Source organism: Pinus tabuliformis, chromosome 8 (assembly GCF_031772625.1).
Source record: "Pinus tabuliformis cultivar Carrire ecotype Pingquan chromosome 8, CPIR1, whole genome shotgun sequence".
Taxonomy (NCBI): domain Eukaryota; kingdom Viridiplantae; phylum Streptophyta; class Pinopsida; order Pinales; family Pinaceae; genus Pinus; species Pinus tabuliformis.
In genome coordinates, this window is record NC_142294.1 from 2,052,295,758 (window position 1) to 2,052,319,030 (window position 23,273).

The window sequence follows — 23,273 nt, forward strand, 5'->3', positions numbered from 1 at the left end:
TCAAACTCTATAGATAGAAGGACATATGAAGAAGAAAAAGGTTCAAGCAGTGAAAGATCACATCGAGCATCAACAACAAGTTCTCCAACTTTTAAAGGATAACGTCACTTCGGTGCAAAATCAAACAAAACAACAGGTAGATCAACATCATAGTGAAAAATGTTTTGATGTAGGTGATTGGTTATTTTTACTGCTACATCTCAAGCAAGCTATTTATGAGAAGGAAATGTTGGCAATACTACATGCACTTAAAAAATGGCGACCTTACCGAATGGGAAGACTCTTCAAGGATGAGGATGTGGAAGCATTGTTTTGTGCTATTTATATTATCCAACCAGATTGGATAAATGAAGCAAGGGAAGAATGGAAGAAGGATGAAGAAGTATGGCCACTTATTCAAAAGTTGCAAAAGATCCCAATTCAAACAATATTGCCAGAAATTGAAGAGGAAGGAAAAATTATATTAGAACCTGGAGCAATCACAGAAACAAGAACCAGACAGCTACGAAATCGATCAATTTCAGAGTATCTCATCAAGTGGAAGAACTTACCCGCTGAAGATTCCACATGGGAGGACAAGAATTTTATACAGAAGCATCAAGAACTACTCAAGCATTGAGGACAACGCTTTTTGAAGGAGAGGGGCATGTTAGGCCCCTATACTACTAGTGTAACCCCTTATTGTTATTAGTATAACCCACTTATTATATTGATGTACCCATGTAGTGCTCATATTGTTACTATTGTGCCCCATAGAAGCCCACTATTGTTATTATTGTGGCTTTATATTATTATTGTTAGGTCGGCTAGATTATATTGTGACTCCTTATACTCCTATATATAGAAAGGAGGTTTTGTCATTTGAATCATCAAAGAATTGTTCATTTATGTAATGTAAAGGAGGTTGCCCCCTTGAAGAGGCTGAATTCTAAGGCGTTGATCTATCTTTTCTATCTTTTCTTGAGCTGGTTTCATAACATATATGCATATAAACATTAGCATCATGCAATCATGATCACAACATAATTAGTACATATCATAAGGCCAAGGTTAAGATAACTTCGTTTATTCATGCACAACATGCACAATATTAAGAACAACAGTTTCAAACATAGCCAAGGCATATGAAACCTCAAATCCCTTTACTTTACCCTTCCTAGTTACTTTTCTCATGACTGTCCTTCCATCGTCCATATACAACAATGGACCCAACCAATCCAACTGGTTGTCATACTATTTCCTTCAACTTCCCTTATACATGCACTGATATTCATCTGGGCCTTATATCAAATGTTAGGTTTCATTCATCTCTTCTCAAGCTCCATTAACTTTCCTCTTTCCCAACCAATTCCCAAGACCCTCAAACATAAAAGCAAAAAATAAGAAACAAACAATAAATAAACAAGAAGAAAACCATGAAAGCCAATAACAATACAACATCACAAACAAAGTGGTATGGACATCTACTAGACATAAACAAACCGCAAATCAAGCTCAACAAATCACAAAAGACCAAAAGCACAAGATTGGAAATATACACCATGACTCCATCCCCATGGGTTTCTAACACTTCCAAGAGAAAGCTCAACCCAAGCCTTCTTTAATGTTTCATGGAAATCTCTTTTTCCATGCAATCCCATGCATAATACTACCATAAACACATAATTGTGAGTTCATAAATGAACATAACATTACAACAATTACCTTACCTTGTTGCGCCAAGCATGTTTTGTTGCAATTTCTCACACATGTCGACCACATGTTCCAAGGATCAACACAACATATCTACTAATTTGAAATAAACCTTTATCGAGACTAAGAATCATTTCATAATCCATAGTCAACTCATAGTCATTAAACATAATGCTACAACTATCACCTACTTACACTCAAGTACATATCAACTCTCTCAACACATATGTGTGAGCAAAACCATCTTAAATCAAGATAATTTCTTGATGAAATATTATAGACACATACTCATATCATGCAATTAATCAAACATTTACAATAGATATATGGCATAATAGACACCAACACTCAAACACCAAATAGACAACATAATTAAAAATTCAAGCACAAAGTAGATGACATAAGAAACCTCATACGTTAATATATCTCAGGGGAGGCTATATTTTCTGCACAATCAAGCTAGATTAGCATGATATAAATTCACAACATATCAACTCAAAAATAAATAAGGTCATGATATCCATAATAGTAACTAGCTAACTATGTTTACATCATAAACTCATAAAAAATTATCATTCATACATGATAATCACATCTACACAGTCAATCTAGATTAGTGTGACGTAATATCACAACATATTAACTCATACTTGAATGTCACAACCCTAACCATTTGCGTAGACCAATCCAAATTATTATGATACATATAACATCAAGATCTTAATGTAATAACCCTAATCATCAATTTACTAGCATATGACAACAAGAAGTTAACATATAACATACTCATCAACAACATATAACATAATCATCAAGTTAACTATCATACAACAATTAACAAGTTAACATATAACATAATCATCAATTTAACTAACATAAAACAACAACAAAAATGCATATAACAATAAGTTACTATCATTCATGACCACACTGATTCACTAGCATCTACCATGAATGTAACCACAACAACAATAAAAAGACAAACATGTATATAACCCTAGTGCATATAAAAATCCATTAACTAACATACCTACATCCCAAACATACAATACATGTATGATGATCTTCTCTTACCCCAAAGTCTAGTGCTGCAACCTCACTCTGATGGTATGCATCTCCAACTCTATATCAGTCAATACATTAAAATAATAACATAACAACTACATCATGATGACGCGAAATGCCTACAACAACCTCATTAATGACAACCATGCCCATAATAATACATGCATAACAACATATAGACACTGACATGCATAAAAAATGCATATACAATCAACATGCATTCATAACAAACACATATTGATAACAACATCATCAAGTCCTACATGGGAACACAATTCTGAAAATGACCACCACCATGCATACATAAGAAGCATATATATAGCCTACATGAATGCATGAAAAACACATTCTGCCCATCCAGTCCAAGGGTTGAACCATGCTCTGATACCACTCTGTCGTATCAGATATCACCCGAAAATAACATAAACTAAACATCACCCAAAGAGAATGAAACCCGCTCTTATACCACTCAATGGTATCAGATAACACCCAAAGAGGAAAAAAACTACACATTCCAAAAAGAGAATGGAACTCTCTCTAACACCACTCTCTAGTATTAGATATTACCCAAAGAGCATTTCACCCACTTTGATACCACTCTATGACACCCTCATCCAACATCTACCCAACTAACCAACCAACCAAGGTAAATGTACAACGAGAGGCCATTATAATGGAATTCAACCTCGTAGGTACCTTAAGGAAGTGGAATCAACAGAAACTCACAAAACATACCTTCTATGACTATTACAAGGCTCCCAAATGTCTTCCCAAACATCCCCATGACCATTCCTTGGGTCCCACTAAATTTTTGGACCGTCAAACTCTTGGACACTCTGTTGATATGGACAAAGGTTTGTTTGGCATGCTCCAGTCGCTCCCACTACAAGGCATGGGTGCATCTAGGGACTTTTCTCCTCAGTCCCATGCCTACGACACCGGGATTTGTGCAACCTTTTTAGTCCCAGAGCCCAATTCACTACCCAAAACTCAATGACAGGTTCACAAATGAAATTTCACAGTGGAAAAAAGATGCATTTGCAAAAATATCAACAAGGAGTAGACTGAACCCCCACTAGCCATGACAGGCATTTCATCAAACATGTCAGAAATATGAAATCTACAAGCCTTAACAATAGAACTCAGCATAGGCATCTCATACTTATATTAGAATCACTAAGAAGCATTGATCTCTCAATAGACTAGCTTCAATTTCATCTATTAGGCCATAGATATAGTGTTCATTCATTTACAGGTAAAAATATGATGAGAGCCATACATAGCCACTATCATGATAAATGTTTATAACCAGCATAATAACAAAAAAAATACCAAGGAAACAAAATCCATATAATCCACATATAAATTAGTATAATACTCATGAAACAACAAGGATAAATAACCTCATATTGATGATGCAAATGAAAACGAGTTTTAGGACTTCCACGAACCACCCGACCATAGATTGGCTAAACCAAATCTTTCCTTCATCCAATCACCCCCTTCCCATATTCTAAGCATGAATGTGGGACTTAAAACCAAACTCAACTAGGGCTTCTCAAGGCTAAACCACCTCACCCTCATTAATATAACTAGGCTTTACTGCAATCCACACCGAATCACTAGGTTATAAACCATAAACATACAATTCTAGACTTTACCACAATCCCCACCGGATCACTAGGACAAAACAAGCATGGATACAACCAGATTTCTCCACCTACAATGTGAGGAATTTTCCCATATCCTAGTCTCTAGGATTTACCACAATCCCTAGTCTGACCTAGGGATCACTATAACCGAGACACTATTCTCTGGGATTTACCACAATATACACTGAAGCACTAGGCCCTAAATGAGACTCCACCCTCTAGGCTTTACGATATATCCTACCATTCACGAGCAAGGATTCCTAGGCCTAATCAAGGGATACTATCCCTAGGATTTACCATATATCCCGCCAATAATTGGTCGAGGATTCCTAGGCCCATTGTGGAACACAATACTTGGCTTTACCACAACCCATAGTCCGGTTCAAGGGTCACTAGGCCAATGGCTTTACCGCAATCCACAGTGAAGTTCAGGGATCACTAGGCCATGTGTTCTTTCTTTTAGAGATCCACCTCACTCAGACTTGAATCCATCCAGTAATCCAACTCAACCAAAACATGAGAACCCCATCACACCATGGCAAGGCTAGGCTGAAAACACTGTCACACCTAACAAAACTAATGCCATGACAACAAACAATCACACGCAATACCATGCATGCCAAATCTAGCAAGGAAATCACCATGTTGTAGCTGCTTTATCCTACTCTTACTTGATTTCTCCCTCCTTTCGCTTTCCTTTTTTCCTTTCTTGATCCAATGCAAAAAGTGCTCCAGGAAAACTCTAAGCGTCCAAGATGTCAGGGATATAATACAGAGAGAAATCCAAAGCTGAACTGACAGAAATCCTGCCCACTTATCCTCATAAGGATTTTTAATAATGAGGCCCTTATTTTCCTCCTCGCATGGAACATGTGACCTTTGACCTTCATTTTCTCCTAATTTCCATTACTTTCATAAATAAAATACCAATTAATGCTTCTTGACTTTCCAAAGCATTTGTCATTTCCTTTGCCAATTTTCTTAGCCATCATTACTGTAATGAACACCCACTAGGATGTTCTTCCCAACATCCAACTTCGAATATGTCCCCCATTATCTTGGTCTTATATATATTTTTTAGATGAATTTTTTAACCTGGGTTGTTACAAGTAATTTGGGTAAATGGGATTTTACCATTCAAACTATGATATTAAGGTGCACAACCACAATTTTTGGAATATGAACAAAAGTTCCATACTACATCCCAACCAATTCTATAAAGTGATGTCTTAATAACATAGGGCTTCTATTTAAACCTCGTAATTCTCACAACTTAGAATAAAAGCCACCAATGATGTACTAATGATATTTGTTAATTGGGTGTTCTTGAGTTGTTGTGTACATGAAAATGCATCCAGGACCATTGTACAAACTCCAAAGAAAACATTCAATCCAATAATGTGTAGAACTTTCTTAAAAAACAAGGTAGATGCAATGGATGTTCAAAATTTTACTTTTTTGTTATGTTATAAGATAAATTAACAAAATGGGATGATATTGCAACTCTAGTTTCCCCTGTCATATTGGTAGAAACATGTGTGAAGGCTACCTTGGGAGAACTACAAATGATTGTGTCATGAAAAATTGAAAAGTATATACCTGAGATGAAATTTATAATAATCATATCAAATCATGATGTGTAAGCATAAAATTCATAAAAGAAATCCACAATATACAGAACATAATTAAAAATACAAAAGAATATATGGCAATGCCTAAAAGAAATCTTTGATACATTGCATGGAATGCCATCTCAAAAGCTGTAGTATATTTTCATTACTTTTCCAATTTCATTTCTTTTTTGCTGTAATAATTTCCATGCACTCATTTTGGAAGAGACTCATGAAGCTTATCGTAATAACCAAAATAAATCTTTATACATTGCATGGAAAACCATTTGAAAAGTTATGGTATCTTTTCGTTACTTTTCCAATGTCATTTTATTTTTGCTACAATAATTTCCATGCACTCATTTTGGAAGAAACTCATGAAGCTAAAGTTAATGGTAAGCCTCAAGTTCCTTGTAAATAGAGTTGAAGTCTTTATGTCAAAGGCAAACAAAATTTACCAAAATATTATATTTTAATCATGTGCTATGAATAATTAATAATTCGCTCATAATGTGTTGAGCATATCATAAAGAAATTGTACTGGTGTTTCCTAATAATGCCTCTACAAGAGTGCTTAATATATCATTACTATCCATATGACACTCAAGTTCTAGATAAATGCTCATTGAAAAATTGAAGTACCAATAAAAAAGCATTTTGTTGCATCTTCAAAAGTACTTAAACAAATAAATTACTCTATGCAAAATGTGCCTCTTTTAATTTGGAGTCAAGATAGCATATAGACTACTTCGAGAGTTTGAAATATACTTTTCCGTTTCATAATTCTCATTTTGCTTCTTTTAAGAGTTTTGATCCTGAAGTGCTTTGAAAATTATTAGACATGACACAAAGGTATCCATTTGAGATAATTTGTGCAAGTAGTTCCCTCTCAGAGAGCTAGAGATAAAATATAGACATCTTATACTTCACAATGTGAAGTTGTCTCTTTTTGAATTGAAGACATTCTAACCCAATGAATACACAAATATTCTCCAAATGAACAAAGGCTATTGATAAAATAGATACCCCGCTTCTACAATAGAGTTTCATCCTCATAAACATGGGAAAAACATGGTCAAGTGGAAAGGGAGAGCATAAAACTCTTCACTTCTACAATCATTTTTGAATGAACAAAACTTATCCCACCAATGATAGCCTTTGTCTTTCCTTGTTGAAATCTCTCCCATATGTAGCGAATTATCCAAAAAATTTCCTACGATGCGAGCAACCAAAGGTGGTGATGAGAAAATCACATAGATAATGTCATTCTATTGTGAAAAAAGCCATTACAAAATGTGTAAAGTTAAAAAAATTGCAAATTTCAAGAATGAAAGGGAATGTTGCGACAAAAAACTGCTAGCCTACAATGTTGAAATAGATTTTGACCACATAAACTCATGTATACCATGCATTTGGAGATCCCACAAGCAATATATACAAGCCCTAGTAATTCATCTTTACAACTACTATAAACCTTCCAATCCCTATTTAAATACATGGCTAAAATTTACGCAATAGATCTCTAAGCTTAAATGTGCTTGAAAATTTTAAGGTTTAACAATCTATAAAATCATAACATAGTTCCCTAATGTCTACCTTAGGCTTATTATCAATTTCATGCTAAATTTTCTAGAACATTAGAACTTGGATGTTCCAAAGGTATTTAAAATTACTAAAAATGTGTATCAAACCAAATAACTTTTGTCACTCTCATCCATGACAAGATGAACGAGAAAAGATGTGAAGTGTTAAAAGAGGGGAAAAATTGATCTATCACATTTTCCGCTATTCAAAAGTGTTATTTTAAAAGGTGTTTAGAATTATTGGAAATGAGTATCATACCAAACAAATTTTGTCACTCTTATCCCTCACAAGATGTAGAACAGATCTGAAGAGTTCAAAGGAGGAAAACATGATCTGTCAGAATTTATCTTTTTCAAAAGTATAAAATCTTTTTCAAAAGTATAAAATCCATATTATAGATGTGAAATGAAATTCCATGCATGGTGGAAGTAATATGTTGTTGTAATTCTACTCCAAAGCCACAAAACCATAGAAGGGAAAAGAATTCAGTCCAATATTCATGAAAAATCAAGTAGTGCAAGTACTCAATTTATTGTCCTTGTTTTCATTAAGAACATGATTCCATTGTACATGTGTCACTTCCTATAGAATGGAATTGAGCTTGAGAACTTTTACATTAGTAAGCATCCACATCCCTAAGTCAACCAAGTATAAAGCACCACATATTTAGATTCTAAATCGAAATATGAATTAAAACAGTTAATTCTTTATTTCATACAATAAGCTAGAAATCTATGCATGATCACCATAAATATAGCGTGTTGTAGAAAGAACCGGTATTATGAATACCACTAAAGCATTTTTATGCCAAATAAATACGTTAGAAGTGTAAAATGCATGCAATATTGCATTTAAAACTACTTTTCCCACTCCCCCAACCAAAAAAAACATTAACAATCACCCTTAACACATTGTTCTTAGAATTTTTATACTTAAAAACCACGTGCACTATTTCAAGGATTATAAGTTTTGGTCCATTGTGCCATTGAACTCATGAAATGTATTTTAGGAAAGGAAACGTATAACTACATGGATCAAAACATGACTCATGAAATGTATTTTAGGAAAGGAAACGTATAACTACATGGATCAAAACATTCATGGTAGAATTAACAACCTTATTTAAATAATTCTTTCGTGTGATAACACAAGTGATGACAACTAGGGAACAAGCTCATGTTTGTGGGTAGATAAGTTCATTCAGTCCCTAAAATGTAAGTTTCAAAGCAATTTCTAGTGCCTTAAAACTCATGACTTGCCAAAATAAAATAGGCATAAGAAGAAAGAAAATACAAATTCCTTATGATATAAGCAAAAATATTATGGATTATAAATTCCTAAGACATACACAAAACGAAATTACAAACAACCTATTTGCAATTTTCATAAATAGTTATCAAGACATACCGAGAGAGATCCTATAAGAATAAAACACCAATGTATACCATAATATGAGTGCAATCATAATATGGAACAAAATGAAAAATGAGAACTAAAGTTGTTGATACAACCAATGTCGCATATAACAAGAAAGTTTTTTTGCATAATATGAAATTTCAAGATATATGTCACGACAAAGAATAAAAATTCAAGGTCATGTCTCATGTCCTTGAATGAGGGAAAAAATAAGTCTGGGGTATAATTTCAAAAAACAATAAATTAATAATCATTGTTCTTAAATGGGGTCGCATACACTTATAGAATGAAGTAGAAGCATAACCCTAAAAGTAAGATATGTTACTTGCCTCTATGGTAAGGTTACACACTTCCTTCATAGATTCAGTATAAGGAACGGCAAGGTTACACACTTCCTTCATAGATTCAGTATCCCATTCCTTATGCGCATGTATGAAACTTTTGGCTGAGACAACAACACAAAGAACACAATATTGAATACCAAATATGTGTAGCTTCTCCTTCAGTATAATATGTGCAAGTATTTCATTGCACAAGTATGAAAAAATTTAGTCATTCTAAGTTGTATCCTTTGAGTTTAAATTTTTCCCGCTCTACTATTTTACCTATGACCAAATAATAAACATATATTAGTGATAATTATTCATGCATACCTAACAATAATGTTTAGTGCACTTAAGGGGGTGACAAAGATAGCTAGAGCAAGTGCATACACTGCAAAATCGATAGCCTCTCCAACAATCACTTTTATAATTGACCACATCAAGCCAATTAGTTTGTCTACTTATTCTCTATTAAAGATAAATAATCTTCTGCAAGTACATATCATGTTTAATGTGCTTGAAAACATAAATTAAAAATGAAAACATAAAGTGGTCAGTGAACTATGTGCATCAACACACCAGAATAAGGTATGAGATTCCAAAATAATCATTGCATATGGAGTGAAACAACTTAGATATTATACAATAAAATCCCTTTTAGATCAAACAAGAATAATATTCTTGTTTTCATGTGAGAAAAATGAGGTGTCCATACCAAGATGGAAATATACTCAAAAGTGTAGTAGGATCTCAAAACATAGTAATGCAATTGGCAAACTACGTTAGGTTTGGGATATTGAGGGTTCTAGGTTCTGCAAGGAAATATCATTACACTACTTGTGAAATAATTAAAAAACTAATACACATGTTCTCAAATCATATAACTCAACAAGTTTGAGAATTTTATAATTAAGATAGATAAGATTTTTTTAGTCCATTGAAAAACAGAACAAGAATTGATTTCTCAAACACAAAAACACTATGTGGGCATGCAATAAAGAAATTATTCATGGCCACTCTTCAATTACACAACTAAAAACATAGGAAAAGTGTGAGAATAAAGAAAAAATTATGCACTTACTAGTAATCTTGCCATCCCACCAAAGTGGCTCATATAGGTATGTATAGCCACCTACTCTTGTAGGACATTTCCATGTGCACTATCATTTCATTAAAACCATCTTAGATCCATCTAACACCAGATCTATCGTGCATCGAGAGAGGTATTAAATCCATCAAGATGAAAACCTTATTTTTTGGTGTATATAACTTGAGTAAAGGTTTTCACCTCGAGCGATTTTACCCCTCTCGGTGCATGATAGATCTAGTGTTTGATGGATCTAAGGTCATTCTAGTTGAGGGCAACAATATCACACATTTAGACATAGCTCTCACCATTACAGAGCACCACAGGTGCCACTTTCACATAAAAATTTCGTAATTAAATTGAAATAATGGACAAAAAGGAAATCAACTACATTCATTTCCCATACCAATCATTTTTTCTTGCTATCATAAATTGAAGTTTGAAAACAATGATATATCATTATTATCACCTTCAATGTGAAATTCATACATTCAATGCTTCGAATAAACAAAAGTAATTATATCTTGCTTTTAAGTTACCATGAGGATGACCTACATTCCAAATACTAGACGATGAAGCTTTAACTTCAAACCATGCCTTCAAATGTGTGCCCATTCAAATAGATTTCAACTACGATCTTTCCCCAATTAGTCAATGATTTGATGGAAATGGTTTGTATGGAGAGACCATTCTAGAAAATTCATAGAGACTCACCTTTACTAATACATAAGTATTATTTCTCTACTCTAGGTGCAATGAAAGAGATATGGTTGGTTCTTTTTTACTCAAAAACAACACCAATGATGTAACACGATGGTAATCCACCACTTAGAAATAGAAGAAATATAACAATACAATTTTTTAAACTCTGGTCTCATTGTTCTTATGAGAAATTCCCACACATAAGCACATGACATGAGAGATTCAATTCTCTCTTGATGGTTTCACATAGATAGGCTCACAACTCCTCACAGATAATGCTACAGATGTTGATTCGATCCTCCTACAACACACAATCCACACCAACGATTACATCCAATGTCAAGGTGACACCCTCAACCCCAAAGAGAATAACCTTTTGATTTGATACAACTTGATGTGAGGCAAATAGCCAGTAGGCTATTAGTGATACCAGTTATTCCAATAAAGCCGTAAACCTCACATTTACAATTCTAATTACCTCTATCTATGAGCATGAATTCCTGCAAGTGCCTAAGCTGCAATCCTTGATCCACATACAGGAGTTCAAAAGCATCTGTACCATTTAAATTCATAAACTACAATAGAAAATATACATTGAAACTTACAAATAAAAGAAGGAAATAGAAATTTAACACTGTAATTCTCATATACGTGAAAATATGTATTAGTACACATATACAATCTCATAGTAATGTTGGGAAGATTAAAAATGTTTTCCTTATAGTTTATAAGGGAACTATAACAACCATAGACAAACTTAGTCATCAAATCCTTAAGCATCTCCTAAAATATAGTAAGAAATCAATTTACCAAATCCTCTATCTTATCTACATGAATCTCTCAATGATTTCTCAACAATCTTCATTCCTATTATCTCTCATTTATTCACCTTTCATTGACATGTATATTTCTAGATTTAATTTAAATTATCATATTTTTACATCATATAATTCATTAAAGAATACAAATATGAATTATTCTGTTCCACTCCCTCTTTAACAATTATTTGAAATTTCGTTTTTGTCACTTGGTCCTTAAACTTGTTTCTTAGTGTTCGCATCTTCTTTGTTTTTGGATTTATGGTATTCTTCTCAAATCCTTCATGCTTTCACCTTGTTCCTTCAAAAATACATGTTGTTGAAGTCCATATAAAATAATTACCACTCACCAAAATACATGGTTTTCTAGTCATTGTATTTGTTAGTTCTCTAAGAACCTCTCTCTTGTACATGGTTCGTCAACCATCTTTTTGTCGCAAATAGATTTTACCTATAAGCTTATTTTCGATGCCCCTATATCATCCATCATGATGCCTAGGGTCTTGTTTCCCTCCCAACTATGATTAAGGACATGAAATCCATCCATGAACCCCGGTTCATTGTAATGAGACCCACATTTCACTTAGATGTCGAAGAATTGGTCAAAATCTCTTATTTTATCATCTTCTCAGTGTTCGCATATTCTATCGTTTTGGATTGATCATCTTCTTTTCGCGTCCTCCATGCTTTCACCTTATTCCTTCAAACACACATGTTGTTGATGTCCATATAAAATAATTACCCCCCACAAAAATACATGGGTTTCTAGTCGTTCTATCCATCAATTCTTTAGGAAACTCTTTCTCGTACATGGTTCATCAACTATCTTTGTGTTACAAATAAAGTTTACTTGTAAATGTTTTCCCCTTTTCATATTTTTCATCATTTTATGCTATCATTATTTCTTTCGGATAAGCTTGTTGTTGATGCCCCTGTATCATCCATCCTTGATGCCTAGGGTCTTGTTTCCCTCCCAACTATGTTTAAGGAGATGAGATCCATCAATGATCCCCAGTTAATTGTAATGGCACCCACATTTCTCTTAGATGCCAAAGAGTTGATCAAAAGAGCTTATGCTATGGCCAATGCTGAAGATTTTAAATGTTGTTCATGTAGTTTTAAAAAATAAATTATTAATGGCATCCACATCTCACTTTTATGTGCAAAAAAGTTACAGTAAAGATAATGCTAAGATTTATAGATATTGTTCATATAGTTCCAAAAAGTTAAATTAAACCTTAAAATTCCATTTTACCCATTAACCATGTGTATGCCAAGAGACTCATTATCAACATGCAAAATTCCAAATCAGTTAAACTAGCATGACCACATTAGTAAATGTGGTTGATATATGATAGGTAACATTTTCCATCTTTTATATGTTAATAAGTTTGTGAAAATGGAGCTATAGTCATATACCAAGCACATATATCTTAATATTAATATTAATGATAATATAATAACATTATTATGGTATCATAATATGAATTATTACATTAATATTATTAATAATATATCTATATTATAAATATTAATATCAATAAATTATATTATTAATAAATGATTGAGGATTTTTGTGTTGAGAATATTGAGAATGATTATTTGGAATATTAACCATAGTAGTCATTTTTATGTTGACATTTGAAGTCCACAACAATATTCATCTTTAGGATAATTCCACAAAGAAGACAAAGGAAAAAGGGAATAAACAGGGAAAGGAAGGATGATAAGAGAGAAATGGCCGACCAGAAAACTCCAATTTATTAATTAAATGGGAAAAAGGAAAAAAATACAAGTTAAGGAAATAATTAGAAATAGATATATTTAACTATAATAATAATTATTAACAAATCTTATATCTAGGATAATGGTGAATTAATAAAGATAACATTATATTATTATTATGATAATTAATTATCCTTGCTGTTGGTAGTAATTACTACTAATAATGAAGTTTAGTTAATAATAAAAAATTATATTATTAACTCGATTAATAAACATTATATTAATTTAAGCCTCTATTAATAATAACTATTAAAGTAAGGATGGAATATAAATATTAATAAAATGATATAATTTAAATGGGAATAAATGAGGAGATAAGGATTAATAATTATTGATAAATGCTATTATTATGTTAAGGAATAAAGTTAATATCTATTATTAAAGAAATATTAACTTAATATTGAAATAAAACATTAGTATATTATAATTATTGGGATGAATGGTTCTTATTATAAGTTAGGAATATTTTTTTTTTCTAAAGGAGGAATGGAAGGATGTGGGAAGGGAAGGGACGAAGAGATTTATGAGGGAAGATGAATATAAGGAGCATGAAAATTAGGAAAATGGATATGAAAGGGAATAGGTGAAATTATATAAGGATTAGTTATGGTTGATAGTTCTCGTGTTTTGAGTAAGTGCAAGAATCTAAATTCTACTTACTTCCAGACGACCATCTCTATTCAGATTTTGAGGATGGTTTATAATTTCAGAGCTTCCTGAAATTTTTGTTTGTATTTATACTTCTCTTTAGCTTTTATTTTAGTCTTCAAGGAATATGTGGTGACATGTCTTGTTTGAGTGTTCTATAAGCGCAAAAGACCTAGTTCTGCTATTTTTGATGCCAACACCATGTTCTTTGAGCCTTATTTTAAAGGACCTCCCAGTCTCTCCAATGTAACAATTCCCACATGAACATGATCCCATGGCAACTGTCAATGTCTACTCAAAGAGTTCACCTTGAAAGGTTAATAAAGTAGAGCAAAGACATATTTTAGCAAGCTTCACAGTCTGGGGTTCTATGACTATTTTTACCACCAGACAACTTCATCTGACAGAATATTCATGTAGAGCTGGACCACATCAAACTAACAATCTTATCCCTAGGATCTAATTTTTATTTATTTATAAGTTCTATATAATTATTGAAGTCTTTAATGTAATAATTGGTCTTAACAACCATAGGTTCAAGTTTTCTATCAACATATTTTGTTAATTCATATGTGGGTGCCCCAATAACGTTAACAATAGGCCTAAGGGGGACACCTGCTTTATGATATTTTGGGGCTCTATAAATCTATGGAACTATTTCACTATTAGGGGAAATATGTTTCTTCATTCTTTCGTCAATCTCTTAGTCTTTCCAATGTAACAATTCCCATATGAACGAAATCCCATAGCAATTCTCGATGTCTGATCAAAGAGTTCACGTTGAAAGGTGAAGAAAGTAGAATAGAGACATATTTTGGCAAGCTTCGCAGTCTGGAGTCCATGACTCCTTTTACCACCTCGACAGCTTCATCTAACAAAATCTTCATGAAGAGCTAGACCACATCAAAACTAACAATATTATCCTCGGGATCTAAGTTTTCTTTATTTATATCTTCTATATAATCATTAATGCAGTATTTAATGTAAGAATTGGTCTTGCAAACCATAGGTTCAAGTTTGCTAGAAACATATTTTGCTAATTCATATGTGGGTGCCCCAATAGTGCTCACAATAGGCCCGAACGGGGAATCTACTTTATGAATTTTTTGGGCTTTGTAAATCTATGAGGCTATTACATTGTCAGGGGAAATCCACTTCTTTATTCTTTCATCAACATCCTAGTCTCTCCATTGTAGCAATTTCCACATGAACAATATCCCATAACATCACGTCTTATCTCCCTCTCACTTTACCTCCAACTCCATCTCTCTTTATGCATTTCTTCTAACCTCCCCCTCTCTTTCCCTCCAACTCCATATCTCGCTCCCTCCCTCTGTCTCCCCCATCTTTCTCTCTCCCCCCTCCTTCTCTCTCTTCACCCTCCAACCCTATCACTATCTCCCTCCCTCTCTCCCTCTCTCTCCTTCTCTTCCCCCTTCCTTTCATATCTCCTTCTTTGTATCTCTATCTCATCTAAAAATATATGCATTCTCTTTCCATCTGTCCCATGTCACCCCTCTCTATCTCCACTCTTCTCTCTCTATGTCTTTCTTCTTCATTTTATCTCCATACCTCCCTTGTCGCTCCCTCTATCACTTTATGTCTTTGTTGTTCCCTCGATATATATATCTAGAGTTAATATATATCATGATATATTAATATATATTATAATCTAAAAAATTAAATATCATATTAAATTTAATATTGTATTAATCCAAAGTTATTAAATTTAATAATAGTAATATTATATTTAATAATATTTTTAAGGCATGATAACAAAAATTATAATAAAACTACTTCAATTACAAAAAAACTTTGGGCAATAATCACATAAGAAAAAAACTACATCAAATTAATATTTTCAAAAGATTAAGACTTTAGTATATCCATAGGATATGGTTTTCCCCTTTAAAATTCATTTTAAAAATATTTAATCGAAAGAAATATTAAAAGATTTTGGTGCATGATTTTCAATTCCTTTTGTTAAATTAACGTTTTTCCTTTAATTTAAGAGATGCTATTAGCTTTAGTAAATGAGAGTAAAGATGTTTAATATTTTACCAAATTGAGATTTAATGTCGTAATTTTTTTTGTTTAAGGTAAATATATGATCCATTCACATTCACATATATGATAAAGGAACTATTAAATGTATGAGTTAATTTATTATACATTCAAACTATATATAATAATACATAGTTATATTTTAATAATTAATCTTAGTCCATTAATATGATTAAAAAGTTATATATAATTTAAGATTCAAGCTAATGTTTTGCTTGACATTAGTAAAAACTAACTTTTATCTTTTGAGGACTTGACATACACATAGAGGTCATACTAGGTTGTAGAATAAATTAGCTAGTAAAAACTAACTTTATTTTTTTGAGGCCATGACATACACATCGAGGTCATAGTAAGTTGTAAAATTTGGCTCTCCGTGCAACGAGTACATTCCAAAAACTATAAACTAGGACAAACAAATTGAATTCTGAAGAAAAAAGGTTCCAAAAAAATTGTCCTGACCATGCATGTAGCTAGTAGCACAATAAATAGCATCAACCTTGATTACATATGGAATGTAAATGGCAGAAAAATGAAGGTTGTATGTAGCACTATAAATAGCATCAACCCTTATTACATATGGAATGTAAATGGCAGCAAAATGAGGGTTACATGTTAACTAAGCAAACCACAGATGTGCTTTAATCTTGCAACTTGAGAATGAGCATGCTATTAACGAAGTTTAGCGAGAGACTTTTTTTTACCAAAAAGCTTAGCTACTATCCAAACAAGCATTTAAGGCACAAGGCCAATGTTAAATGCGGTCTCCTTGATGACAGTAATTTTGAATATCCAGGAACAAGAATTTGAGTGCTTAGTTGTGAAAAACGTTTACCCGTACACAAATTCAAGGATTCACACCTTGATAAAAAGAAAATCCAAATTTATGGACCATGCATGCTTAAACATATAAGGTTTAGCAAAATAGTTAACTATAATTAGAAAATCGTTTATCAATAGCAGAAGTCATGACCTAAAGACAACGATTTCTTAGCATGTGTATAATGGAATTGACAAAACGATTGTTTTCCTTGACATAAAGAGGAAATAATTTACACATGGGAAAAAGTTAGAAATTACATAAATTTGCAAAGAAAGTGAATGTTAACTAAATATCCATTAAATAATAAGTAAAAAAAATTATTTAATAATTAAAATAGATGAATGAAACTATCATAATAGATGGCAACAACCAATGGAAACTCTAAGCAAGTTCAAAAGTTGTAGTGCATGACCAAAATAACTTCACATATTTGCAGTTTCGGTTAAAGTAGGTTATTATAAATGTTATTTTCATGATTATTTAGAAATAAAATATCATTTCAAAATCTATCTCCCAAATAAAAAACGGCCTTAGGGAAATAGTAGGATATGAACCCAAACAAGCAACAAAATTGTTATTATATATTGTAAACCTAAGTTTATTGATAAAGTCACAATACCTATCAAAGAAAGGGCACAAGCTCAATTATATATTGTAAACCTAAGTTTATTGATAAAGTCACAATACCTATCAAAGAAAGGGCACAAGCTCAATTAAGGAAGATAATGGCAATAGTACATAATAAATGTGACAATAGCATAGAAGATATTAGGCAACATATTAACCATGGGAACATTCTAGGACCAGAGTGAAGATGCATAAAATGTAATGATTATAGGCCTATAACAAAAGAACAATCAAGTAAATCAATTAGACAAAGGGATATATGTGCACAAAATTACACAACAATATAGGTTACTAAAATGCCACAATTTTTAGTTTGGTTTATAAAAAAATTAGGTTGTGAATATTATAATTCATCACATGCAGTATTGATAACATAGTGCTATAATCAACTAGAGAAAAGCTAGAAACTATATGGATTTAGAATATCAAGCCCTGATGCAAGGAGATTGTATTATTTGTTAGAACAAACAAAGCAAATTTAGAACATGAAAAATGTAAAAGTGAACTACCTTGATGGGAAGATCTCAAAGCATTGGGAAGATACATCCATGCTCTGACTCCAACAGATCTTGCCTTCCCTAGTCCTTTCTTCTCCATGATCAATCTCACACTAATGAAAATACTCAACGAGAGTGAAAGAATCAATCTCGTGACATTATCACAAGACATGTCAGAGGAGGAGCCTAGGTTTTATGGTAATTCAATGATCTAAACCTAACCCATCAAAATAAATATTTACAACAAATGAAATAAACATGCATTCTCTGCCAAAAACAACCAATATTGAGTAACAAACTACGAAGGTTCAACTTCTAACTTCGGCAGGCCTATCAATCACAAGAATTTTAATAGAAAATGAAAATGAAATGAATTTTTATGAAAACAAAAATGAAACCAACTAATCTCACCAACATAAAAAGAAATCAAAACCAATAATAGCAACATGGACTCATGCAAGGGCCTCCCTTGAATGAGGCCCACTTGGAATCTCTAGTAAATTGTCAAACCTTCCTCACAGAGCATGACAAAGACAAAATGAATGGACAATGTGATTGATCAAGTACAAAGCCCCTTCTTTCCTATCTTCCTTTCAAGAAAGATGCAAACAAACCAAGATCGCCCCTACAATGGGGGGGGGGGAGGCCCATTGACTGTTGGTGCATACTGGAATGGCTTTGATTTATTGGCATTGCAACAAGCATCCTTTCCTTGTCCCAACCTCCCCTCGGTAGGTTCAAGATCCTTTTATATGAGGAAGGGCACTAGAGAAAGCAATAAAGAAAGAATCCAAGTTATGTTTTGAGTTAGAATCTGGCTTTCGACTTTTGGAAGTAAACAAAGGCCATTGTACTTCCTTTTTTCCTTTGTGATTTTCCATCTATTGGGAAGAAATTTGTCTATGTGTTGCATGCATTTTCCTCCCATATCATCCAAAAGTTCTGATCGCTAAACCAATTGTATTTGCTTCCTTCCAACTAGGCAAGGAGAAGAATGGAGTTGGTTTAGGACACATGATAATGATTTTGTCTGGTGTTGGATGATGAATTTCCTAGTTCATTCACTAATAAATAAATATCGGTGAATGTAAGTTGGGCCTTGTTCAAGCTGCGGGATTGGGGGGTTGACCTGGACATGAAGTTATTTACTTCATCGAAGAACTTATGCAAGTTGTTCAATAGCTCAACAAACTTGTTCTCCATTAATTGTTGGGTAGTGTTTGCATTCAATTGAATAGTTTTGTTAGTGGGTTAACATTGTCTTTTTAGTTTTATTTATTTGGGTTTAGTAGTGAGGGATGGGGGAACAAATTACTCAAATCAGTGAGCTATTACTAGATCAACCAACTAGTACTAAATCAAGCCTTGGTGTTATCTAGCTTGTCTAGATTATCCCTCATGGTCAAGAGGACGCCCTTCCATTAAATATTATCTACAAGCATGAAAGGTTTGTGAAGGGAAAGTTCTTTCTCATTCCCTACCCTAGACTGATTATTAGCAATTCACCTTCCTGACCTGGCTAGAAAGAAAGGAAGGTAGGCAGGCATGGGCCGTTCACTAGGGGATAAGAAGATAAATGACACCTTGAGAAAGCAGATAGATAACACTTGTATAGGACACTTGGAGGAAATCTCTACAATTGGGGACGATGATTCTCTACAATGTCCCTAAGAAGAACCACAAAACAAGATGCCTATCGACATAATTATAAGATTAGTGGTAAATGAAGGTCAACCTCGATCAACAAGGTCAAGCATCCATAACCATGGTCCATCTTGTCAATCAAGTTAAACCATAGTCAACTTCATCAACCATCTTGAGCCATAGTCAACCATCATCATCCACCAACAATCCTTAGCAACCATTATAAACCATTATCAATAATGGTCATCTTTCATCGACAATTTTCAATGACAGTCAAATAATATCAACCATGCTCAACATGCATTACCATGTCCATGGTTAGCCATGTTCAACCATCATCAAGCAAGCTTAGCCATGGCGAACCTTCTTCAGAAAGGTAACACATACATTTTTTCAATAATGGCTGACCATGGTAAATCATGCTCAACCTTCTCAGTTCTCTTCAACCATTATGTAACATTAACATTAACACTAACGTAACATCAACCATGGTCAAACATAATTGACAAACATTAATGTAACATAAATACATTTGACATCATTGGTTTAACATGGTCAATCATGGTCCACCTCTTCAACTGTTAATGTAACATTAACATTAACACCAACGTAACATTAACCATGGTCAATGATGGTTGACGAACATTAATGTAACAATACCCAACAATGTAGCATAAGTACATTGTTATGTTAATGGTCAAGCAAGGTCAACCCCCCTCAGTTATGGTCAATGTTGTCAACAAGGTTCAACTGTAGTAAACCATGGTCAAACATTGCCAAACTTGTTAACCTTCTTGAACAATAGTCAAGCATCATCAACCATCAACAACGCTTGGCAACCATGGTTAACCATTATCAACCATGCTCAACCCTAGTGAACATTTTTTAACCATAATAAGACAATGTCAATGATAGTCAACCATAGTCTACTAATCTCGCCCAAGCAAGTTGACCATCAACTAGCATAGCCACATCAATAAAGTGATTGATATATATTGAACATCGTTTTCCACCTCACATACATGAATTGACACCATTATATTGGAAAATAACACCTATCAAAATACATCAACTAATTTATCAATATAATTTTCCACCTCTTCATACCCTGCTTTCCTTTGTTTCCTGTTATCCTTTATCCTCCCTTAATCATGTTTGAATTATATTGTATTTCTCTCTTATATAATTAGTAATAAATGAATCTTTCACCCTCTACCAATCTTCCTAGAAAAAGAAATTAACCTTAGAATAAAATTTATAACATTAACTATTATAAATAATACAAAAATGTAGCCCTAGTAATAATATTAGTCTTTTAATAAAATTATTCAGATTATAAGCTAGTAATATTAGCTATAAGTTAATAATGATAATAATATTACTATTAATTACTATATCATATTAGTAATATGATATTAGCTTATATTTTTATCACTTTAATAGTAATATTAGTATTAATAATATTAATATTATTTAAAAAATAATAAAAATAATAATAATTAATAAATAAATAAATAAAATAAAAATAATAATTTCTTGATTTTAATTAGATTCTAAATTTAAATCTTACTTTTAATAATAGAAATATTTCGTATTTAATAATAATATTATTAATATCTATATTACACAACACTCGCTCAAAATTTGAGATTTACCATTATATTTATTCTATTAATTTATATGAATAATATTATCAAATAAATAAATTTTGATCCCTACCCTTGGGCCTTGGTCAAACCTAGCAGTTAGAGGTCTTGTTTATCCGTTCAGTGAAATATTGCTATTGGAATGGCCTGCTGTCCCTATTTAACTTATCGCTCAAATTGGATCAAATGCCTCGACAAATAAATTTTTATGTGATTTTGCCGAAATTATTCTCACAAACATATTATGGATCATAAAAATCTAAATTCTATAATAATAAATCTCATAAATTCATATATAATCCATATCACTTTCAACTCCAAGACTAACAAAGTCCAAATCTTTAGCCCATGCCCTTTTCTCATTTTCTATTATACAATCAATTTTGAAAAAAAAAAAAAACATTAGAGGAAAGGTTTTTTGGGGCACCAAACGAAATAACCTTCTGGAGAGTGCTTCTTTGAAATAGAAGGTTTCAAAGATGTTCTTCCATCGAATTAAATTGCTCGTCTTTCCCTACGGCCACGTTTCCTTCTCCACGACCAAGAGTTTTCTGATCAGTTGTCTCTATCACTAACCGAACACCTTATCATCTCCGGATTTATTCAAAATTTCATTCTGATCAGCTGTCATTATCACTAACCAAACGCCTTATAATTTATGGATTTATTCAAAGTTTCAGGCAATAAATTAACCAGAAACTTGGGCCTCTTTGACATAATTCAAGTAATGAATGTCTGAAAGGAAAAACTTCTTAATACCCAGAAATCCTGAAAAAACTTAACTCTTTAAATTCTTTACTTCGCATAAAAAATGAAAAGTTTCAATAATGCGTGAATTGCGCTGTCATTTATGCGTCCTGTCCGTGAATCCATCCATGATCACTTTCTTCTTGTATTCATTCGATTGAAGATACACCATTCTGATATCATTATTTCTATTCATTTCTGTCATACGTTCTGAATCTTCTCTGAATTTTGGAAGGAGATAGAGGCATGCACATGCGAAGAGGATTGCACACAAGCGACCGTACAAAACGAAACAGAGTAGTATGATAATCATAATGACTGCACCCACTCTGTCATCAGAAGCCATGGTTGGCTTGGTCCTCCTGTTGAAGCTATCTGATCCCTGTAAAGCTATCGCAGGTTTGGTACTGTGCTGATAATCTCTGGACATAGACCTTCTGAAACTTTTAACTCTATTATGATGACGATGCTCCTGCTCACGATTAACGCTATTACTTTCTTCTACAGATCCCGGGGTTGAAACCCTAGAGGCACCGGCACCACTGTTTTTCCTCCCACTTTCCTGATCTCTGGCACCAATCACAACTGGAACCCGTCTCTGCTTCGGAGACACAAACCTCGCCATGGCCTCTGGCTCACTTACCCTGTTGGAAATATTTTCTTCATGGGCAGACGGCTCGGCATAGACATTCTGGCACTGATCAAGACCGCTGGTGGAATGGGGTTTCGATCTTTTCCCATGACTTTTTGGCATCGGCGGCAATGGCGAGAGCGTAATTTCTTCTGCCATGCTTTCCATTGATACACTTCCTCAACACATTGATATGTCACTTCTGAATATTT

The 23,273-nt window shown here is 33.1% G+C and overlaps 1 pseudogene; it reads right to left on the reverse strand.

Annotated features, from left to right (window-relative positions):
• Nucleotides 1–8,663: 8,663 nt before the first annotated feature.
• On the reverse strand, nucleotides 8,664–22,314 carry LOC149244708 (putative magnesium transporter NIPA4; annotated as a pseudogene).
• Between the last annotated feature and the right edge of the window lie 959 nt (nucleotides 22,315–23,273).